Source organism: Diadema antillarum, unplaced genomic scaffold (assembly GCF_040938485.1).
Source record: "Diadema antillarum isolate AM-2024a unplaced genomic scaffold, OU_Dant_1.0 seq00000261_RagTag, whole genome shotgun sequence".
NCBI classification, from domain to species: domain Eukaryota; kingdom Metazoa; phylum Echinodermata; class Echinoidea; order Diadematoida; family Diadematidae; genus Diadema; species Diadema antillarum.
In genome coordinates, this window is record NW_027271299.1 from 169,149 (window position 1) to 178,358 (window position 9,210).

Here is a 9,210-nt window from a genome sequence, read left to right on the forward strand (position 1 = left end):
TAATGTAATCATCGCGATCCCGCTGGGCGCACACAGCGTAAAATGATTTTGAATAATGCATGTTACTCTGCTTGCACCCATGTTCAGAAAAAAAGTAACAAACGTTTTTAATACAATATGACTTTGCTTATTAAAATTGTATACTGTGTTTCACAAACGATATTTCTATTCTTTCAGAATGGTTCAAAACAAGAGGAAGAGATAGGTGTCAGTGTAGAAAGGATTACGAGTTCAACCCTGACGTGCACTTTTCAAGAACGCATGCACAACACACGCGAAGAGATTTTTCGGAAGAAAAACAAAGAACACGTTTTCAACCCCTTCTTTTTTATTCTTTTGGCTACGGTATCAACTCACAAATGATTCCTTCTTATTCTTTCTCAATTATAATGATACATTTACTTGTGTAATGTAATAACGCAAAGTGCAGACATGGAATACAGCCTAAATAATTAGTGTAATCATCGCGATCCCGCTGGGCGCACACAGCGTAAAATGATTTTGAATAATGCATGTTACTCTGCTTGCACCCATGTTCATAAAAAAGTAACAAACGTTTTTAATACAATATGACTTTGCTTATTAAAATTGTATACTGTGTTTCACAAACGATATTTCTATTCTTTCAGAATGGTTCAAAACAAGAGGAAGAGATAGGTGTCAGTGTAGAAAGGATTACGAGTTCAACCCTGCCGTGCACTTTTCAAGAACGCATGCACAACACACGCGAAGAGATTTTTCGGAAGAAAAACAAAGAACACGTTTTCAACCCCTTCTTTTTTATTCTTTTGGCTACGGTAGCAACTCACAAATGATTCCTTTTTATTCTTTCTCAATAATAATGATACATTTACTTGTGTAATAACAACACAAAGACTGCTAATAAGTTTGATTCCTTGGTATATGCGACTCCATGCTTATGTTTTTCTTTGTTTTTAGTGCGTACGTTGATAACGAGGAACCAGTTATAATTCGGCGGTCCCACGGACCTCGTTATAACGGGGTTTCACTGTATATGTTTCTGGCGACTGGCCTGTCTTGCGAGTGTGACGGCGATATTGATTTCTAAGCTTGAGGAGACAGGTCAAATGATATTTTGCTTCCATTGTAATGACATCTCCTACGACTATTCTGGCCATTAGTAAGGTGTCATTGAGCTCTGTGATCATGTCAATGATATTTTTATCAGCGTCGGATGTTGACACTTCATGGAGGACATCCTCCACCCTCTGCTCCTTTCTCACAGAAGAAACATTTTTGAACATCTCTGCGCTTGGTGAGCCTTTTTTGGTCTTTATTTGGGGTGTGAACTCTCTTTTCTTTGGCTTCTCCACTTTAGATTTATTGAATTGCAAATGGTAAGCTCTGTGCCATTGAGCAGAGTTTAGTTGTAAGAAAGCTTTCAACACTTTCTTCGTTCCAAAACAGAGTTAAACTGGAACAGCATTAATGACTCGGAACTGTTCGACATTCGACAGGAAAGACTTGTAGGGATCTGTCTTGTCACCACTTGCCCTTGAACTCTTGAAGGGACACTTCAAGGGTTCATCGGTGTCTTGCTGGCAAATTACGCAACGATCCCACTTACCATGATGGATTACATTCTGAAAAGCAAAAGTATTGGAATTTAATCCAATTATCGTATAAACCTTTGAATTCCATTCAATCATTTCACTTAAAGGACAAGTTCACCTTCATAGACATGTGGGTTGAGTGAATGCAGCAATATTAGTAGAACACATCAATGAGAGTTTGAGGAAAATCGGACAATCCGTTCAAAAGTTATGAATTTTTGAAGTTTCTGCTCAGTCACGGCTGGATGAGAAGACTACTATAGCTTGTGATGTCATATGAGTACAACTACATAAAGAAAGTATAAAGAAAATTAAAGATATTCTCACTCTCCTCACATAATAAAAGAACACTCGACTTCTCTCCTTCAGAAGTCAGGGGAAATAATATTACCCCTAACATAAGTCAGTAACATGTCGAAGAAATGTGCACTTTATTGAAAACGTCAAGTTTTGTGAAATTATGCTAAACTTTGGTATCATAAAACGGGCAGGAAAGTGTGTTTTTTGTTAGCAGTTTATCTCGAAGAATAGTGTGATTAGGTGTGTCTTCAGAATCCCTTTTTCATTTCTGAAAAACGTTGTCCACACTCTTCACTTTCAACTCTATAATAACTTTTGAAAGGATAGTCCTACTGCTTTGAGAGTTGACATTAATTATGGACAGAATGTGTTAATGAGGCATGCTTAATTTCAGTTTAATCTGATAATCTCTTCATTGTTATTACTCTGGTGGTTTACGTCCTTTTTTTTTCCCATTCATCGCACAGCCAGCACGGCATGCCGTCAATCCCTCGTTTGAGGCGAGACCCCACTTCCACGAAGCTGATGGGCTGCTATACCTCGCTAAAGATTTTTCGTTTGGGAGTTGGGAGTCGAAGTATTTGTCCATTGCCAATTAACTTTCTGCTCAGGCGTGACAAACCTGGAGGCCAAGCCAGGGTTTAATGACTCCAGTAGCTGTCGTATTACGTAAGAGCATGATAAGGATATCTGCCTGTTGCAGACCATTCAAAGTAAACTCAATTTTCTCTATCCTTTCTAAAGTTTTCAATTTTATATTCTGTTGAGAAATTCTATGGTCTATTCATTTCTATTTCGAACGAAAAAATTGACCCGTAAATAACGAAAATACAGGAATAAGAAGGAGAGCATTCCCAGTTTGCCGATGCTGACAATGTGTAATGCACACTTACACACACGTACACACACACGCACCATGGAGCTACATAGCCCATGCCAAAACCAAAATAATCTCCTCCTCTCTCGTGCCCCCCCCCCCCCCCCTGTGGCGATGACTGATGCTTAGATTAGGCCAGGGTCAAGAAACAGGTGTCTTATATCTTTGGTTTTTAAGTCATTGATTGCCAAGATCTCACTGGCATTATTTACGGGGGTGTAGCCTCTTCAAACGAGAGATTTGCGTCATGGTTTGGTGAAGATTAAGCGCTTGAATAGACACTGTACTTCAGAGCCTCTTTTCTCAGTTCACACTTTTCCTGAGTTTGCGCTTTCTTTCCAATATTTAGATAGGTAAGGAGAGTCCATTTGATTTGAGTTATACATCATTTTAAAGCTTAAAGTCTGCTCTTTCAGAATATGGTCTTAACTAAAAATTCATGTCTGGCGACTTTTTGTTTGTTTCGAGGTGCAGGGTCACATATTATTGGAGTCCGACATGTCTTCTATCATCTGTCGAAATTTTGAAGCAAAATGATGAAAGGAAAGACCAAAAATTAGCGTTTTTCTGGGCCATGTTTTTTGGCGTTTCAATGAAGCAGAAACTGGATCGAAAATTTGGATTGAGCGCCACAGATAGGCTCCTCCCCTAACAACGACCGGAGTGATCTCATTGGTCAGTTTGCTGCTTGCCGCTAACCGAAGCGTGAAGCTCGCACACTGCCAAGTCGACTGGAACGTGCGGGCGGGGTGCGCTATGCCCAGCCGCTTCTCCTGGCATCCTGGTCACTGATTGGTCGGTGAGGAGACCACCGACGCTGTGCTTGAATGATCATTTCGAGGGTTGCTATAGGGTGTACCTTCTATTGTCCTTAGGTGAAAATTGACTTGTGTGTCCCTTGATCGCGATTGCGTCACAAGGAAAACTTTCAGGGCGCTTTTTTCGAAACAGTGATTTCCCAGACGTCTCGACATGCTCTCTTTTAAACATCGATATCTCCGCAGCCGATTATTTTCATCACATGAGTTATATATCAATTTAAAGCAGAAAGATTAGGGAATTTTGTCATGCAATTTTCAAATAATCGGCCTCGCCCGACTTTAGGATCATTTTGTTGTAGCGGGTCACATTTGTATATTTTTCAGCTTGGTCAGTTTATGTTTAATTACAATGCAAATGCACTTCCCAGTATTTTCAATTCAATGCTTCCACGGAATCAGTTTTTTTCATAATTATCCCACTAGACAATCTAATAAGTTTCATTTGCCCCTCCTGAGAACTTTATTAGCTCAGAGTACATTACACCCGGCCCTAGATTTTGGAATTCATTAAGCTGTGAAATAAAAAAAATTCCCCTTCTTTGCATTTTTTTTTAAGCGCAAGTTGAAATCATTTCTGTTAAATCCTCTTTGATATATTTCTTTATTAGTTAGATCTCATCAACCTCAGGGTTCATCATCCATCCACCAATCTTTCGATTTCTAACTTCATTATTACGTAATGGATTACGTGGATTATTATGCAATAGCCACTAAATCCCTGCACAGCTGCGTGCAGTACCAGCCCTCTGAAGCACATTATCAATCACCCCCTGTTCCAATCCCCTAGTTCAGCGTGTAGGCATTCTCTTTTTTTCTTTTCCTTTCTCTCTCGCCATTCTTTCCGTCTTTTTTGTCAAGTCGTGTCATGTCTTTTGTATTTCTCCTGTCTTGTTCCGTTCTGTCGTAAATTATATCTGTGATAAGTATTTGTAAATAAGTAATTCATAAGTTTGTTCACTTTTTGAGTGGTTCACAACATACAAGCTTGCTTTTTAGTGGACCTCTCAGTTCTTTTTTTTTTCTCAACTGAAGCGTAACTTTGTATTTTTTTTTGCCAGTATGCATTCTTGTGTTTATTTGTATCATTTATCTTCTACAAAGTCGAATGTTTATGTTTATGATGTAATTCCAAATATATTATGCGTTATGTTTTGTTGGAAAAAGAAGAATGAAAAATAAGTGAATTGAATTGAATTGAATTGAATTGAATTGAATTGAATAATAACTGGCTTTGGTGTTTCGTGTATCTCAGCTGTTGTGTACTACTTTCATTGCAGAAGACATTAGCCATGATAATGATGATGATGATGATGATGATGATGGTTATTATTGTTATTATTATTATTATTATTATCATCATTATTATCGTTGTAGGTGAATAAAACCAGAAGGAGGGGAACACGTCAGTGCTACTTTGTAGGATTCCGGGTATCCCTGTTGAGTACTATTTCCATTGCAATCAAATTAGCCATTACTCTTAAAGATGAATACTAGTAAACCATATATGGGTTGAGCACCTTTGGGCAACTGTCTTTGGCCCCGTAGAACCTAAAAATACTGGCTTTATTGTATAGGATATCACTCTTGTTTACATCTTCCATTGCAAAAGAAACTAGCAATGATTAATCTCCTTCAAAATCATATGGGGGTACTTCTTGTCTATTGACTGGGGCCCTGTATGCAGCATGTACATGATAAAATAGCTGACTTTGGTGTTATGGACATTTCTGTTGTGTACTTCATCTATTGAAAAAGGAATTAGTAATGACTCTTTCCAATTGAAACAAAAATTATATGGCACGGGGGCGCTTAATCGTGGGCTACTGTATAAAAGGCCTTTTACAGGATTAAATAACTGACCTTGATGGTTGGTGTGTCTCAGCTGTACTAATTCAATTGCCAAAAAAGAAATAGTCATGACCCATTCCAGCTGAACAAAATCATATGAGATGGCATTTCTGAGCTACTGTGGGTCTCCGTGAAGGACAAAATAACTGGCATTTGTGCGTTGGGTATCTTTGTTGAGTACTCCTTCCTTTGCAAACAAAGAAAGTAGCCATCAGCTGAAAAAAAGAAGGAAAAAAAACACACTTATAGATGGGGCACATTCTCGGGGCTATACTTCTGGGGCTCCGTGCAGCATATTACAACTCGCTTTGGTGCACGGCCGTAATAAGGCAAAACAACGTAACTCAGAATATCATGTTCTGAGAAAAACGAGTTTGAAAATTCAATTGGTTCCCATTTTTCCGTTATAAGAGCAAAACACTTTTGAAGCAGCGAAGTTTCTAAGGCATTAATAAAGAATATCTCGGGAAAATTTCAGTAAAATAGGACATCCCGTTTTAGAGTAATTGCCATGTTTAGAATAGATACAGCATTCTACCGAATCACAGCACTGTTCTGATGAGTAATTCTAGTTTGCCAAAAGAGCGTATCCTTACTTACGTTGTGCGAGAATCCTCACGCGGCAACATATCAATTAGGCAAAAGAACGTATCTTGACTTACGGCGCGTAAGCATTCTCCCGCGAAGCCACTTCAGTATGCCAAAAGAACGTATCTTGACTTACAAATATCTGCTCCTCAACCCTTTCATAAATGTAATTAGGCAGAATGACGTATCCCGACTCAATGGCAACAATCTCTATCATTCATTTACTTTGACAATTTTATTAACTGGATGATAAAAGTCCCGTTATATGTTTTTAAATATATATCAAGAATAGTAAAACACAGTAGCTTGCAAAATTATGCAATTTAACATTTTCATATTTTTTTTTCTGAAAAATTACCGAGTTTGCACTAAAATGTAATTAGTTGTTATCTACCAATTACCGTAAATTTTTGTTTTACTTCATTTGCATAATAGTTTATAGTTTATTGAGATGTTCATTCTTTTTTTTTAATATTTAAGTGTATGTTTTTTATCTCTTGATGTAAGATTTTTTATTGGGAACATAATTATATTTGGTTTATCATTCATGTTGTTTTAACAAAAACATGGATTTGGATTAATATTGACAATTAAAGTACGAGTTTGGGTAGAGTCTGTAAAATGGATTTCATTACACTTCTCATGCCATGTGCTACAATTAAGATGAACTTGAAATATGTATAATTTTTAGTATGAAAATGCATGAGTGGCAACTATTACGACTGCATGAGAACTGACAAAATAAAATGAAATGGGTATAAAAAAGAATTGTATAGACATCTGTACATACACTTCGTTTCAAAGACACATACACGCATTTAATGTGTTAATATTGAGACTCCTATTTTAATTTATATCTTTTCTTTGATTTATTTAACGATTTCCATTGAGATGAAATGATTTGAACAGACAGAATAATATTGTGTACTTTGTTTATCGTTATAAGTTGTTAATGTTTGGTTGATTGCATGACTTGTATCCGTTAGGTTAAAACTTCTAATGATAATATGCCTCAATTCTTTGAACAACAACAATAATAATGATATATCAGGTAATTATGAATTCAGGTTTTAATGTTTTTAGGTGTAACTTGACCACTCACACACACACACACGCACACACACAATCAAGCAAGTACAAAAACACACAAAACACACACACACACACACCTCAGACTTGTCAGAGGCGCAAACATTCTCTCAGTAGAATAACTTTGAGATAGACATGACAGAAACGTAGATGCAGAGACTGATTTACATCTTCTGAAAGGTTTATAAGGAAAAATGTGTGTACATCTGTTTCTCAAAGACAACAGCATTATAGAAATCATTCGATTATTTGCAAGTCTTATAAATATGAAATAGATATCTATGCTTTTTTCTTACAATATAAGATAGAGTTTGATATGCCATTATGCTTTTATCACATTGAAAGCAAATCAGCAGTAACTAATTATCATGATGGTGAATAAGAAAAAAAAAATGTAATTTACTTCCCGAGTAAAGTAGCTTTCATATTACGTACCACAGTTGAACAAAACCCTGGGAACAAAATTTTCAATTTCAATAGAACAGAACATAATTGCTTTTTTTTCTGGAGATTAGTTATACTATTACCATATCAGACCTTCGCATCATTTTTTTACCTTGGAAGATCAGAACATCTACAAATTACAAATTATAAATAGCACACAAAGTATTTTTAATCCTTACTGTTGTTGAAGATCAAGTGTAGTAAGAGGTAAATACTTGGGTAAAGAACAATTATTAGGCAGCTGAAACGATGGGAAAATTTGCAACAGTATTCACTTCAAACATATTTCAATAAACGTCTTATCACAACAGCAATTTGCTGTGCTGCAATCCATCTGCGTTGTCTGAGAGCTCCCGGAGGAATTAGGCTCAAAATAAATCAAAATTATGCAGGAAATAAGGTTACTATTTCCCTGGTTTTCTGAAATATGTTGACATGTTTCAATCGACATGATATTGATTTTGAGGGCAAGCGTTTACAACAATATTTGATATGAACAAGTGATAGTTTTACCTAAAGTTGATAATCATCATTTGAAAGGGCAATAAGCCCTCATTTTTTTTTTTGAAATAGAATCTTTAGTTTCATATTAATACATATATTTAAAAAAATCGTTCTTGTGCCTTCATAACGTGAGAATAGTCATTAACACTTCACAGTTGAGTTTTGTGAGTTCTTAATTTAACTGTGAAAGATTTACTTGATCCTATAGAAACAATCCGAGTGTTATTATTTTTCTTTTAGAGTTGACTGATCTAGTGCACAATCCACTCCATCTTTCATGAGATTCTGACGGGCGTGCACAGCTCTTCTGAAATTTGTATAGTTGCTCTTTTCTCTGCTTTCGAACTGCTCGGTAGACCACTGCAGGAAAATGTAAAAGAAACGGAAGAGAATAATTAACACAAAATAAAATAAGGCACTCTGTATTTTTCATAAAAGACAGCTAGTGAATTTCAACTCTGCTTTACTTATATTATGTGATTAAATTCTTCATTAGACATGGTTTTGTGTATCAAACAAATCCTCTCTCACAGCCCTCCCCCCCCCCAAAAAAAAAAAAACAAAACAAAACAAAGAATATGAGAATGAGTATTTTTGAAGAGTTTGTTCGCAAAAACCAATAAGTCCGTTTTTGAAGATTTTGAAGTACAGTCTCTCTCATAAAGTACAAAATAATATCTTTTAAATGATATACTGGTCAGTCCATAAAAAGGAACATTTTTGAAGTTATGGTCAAAAGAAGCAAACAATTTCTTATTATTCTCTTTATTTTTCTTGACCCTTAATCGCAAATATCTCCATTTGGCAAACATGGACTTATCGTTTTTTGCAAACAAACTCTTCAAATATTGAAATACCCTCACAATATCTAATATTCAACATCATACAAATACCCCTTGAGGATGCACAAGGCTGTGTGTTTGTTTTTTAGAGAGAATATGGTGACTATTTCATCAGTTTTCATGTAATATTATTATTTTCTTTTTATCGCTAAGGAATGAACTGTGAAATGTGGTATTCTCAAATTATCAGAGAGTCATCATCATGATTTCTGCCTTCTTCTTTTTCTCCAAATGCCGGCTTGTGTCGCCAGTGATAATGACAAAGGTGGGATTCACTTCTGCCCCCTTTTTCTACTTTTTTTGGTATGAATTAATAGGTGATT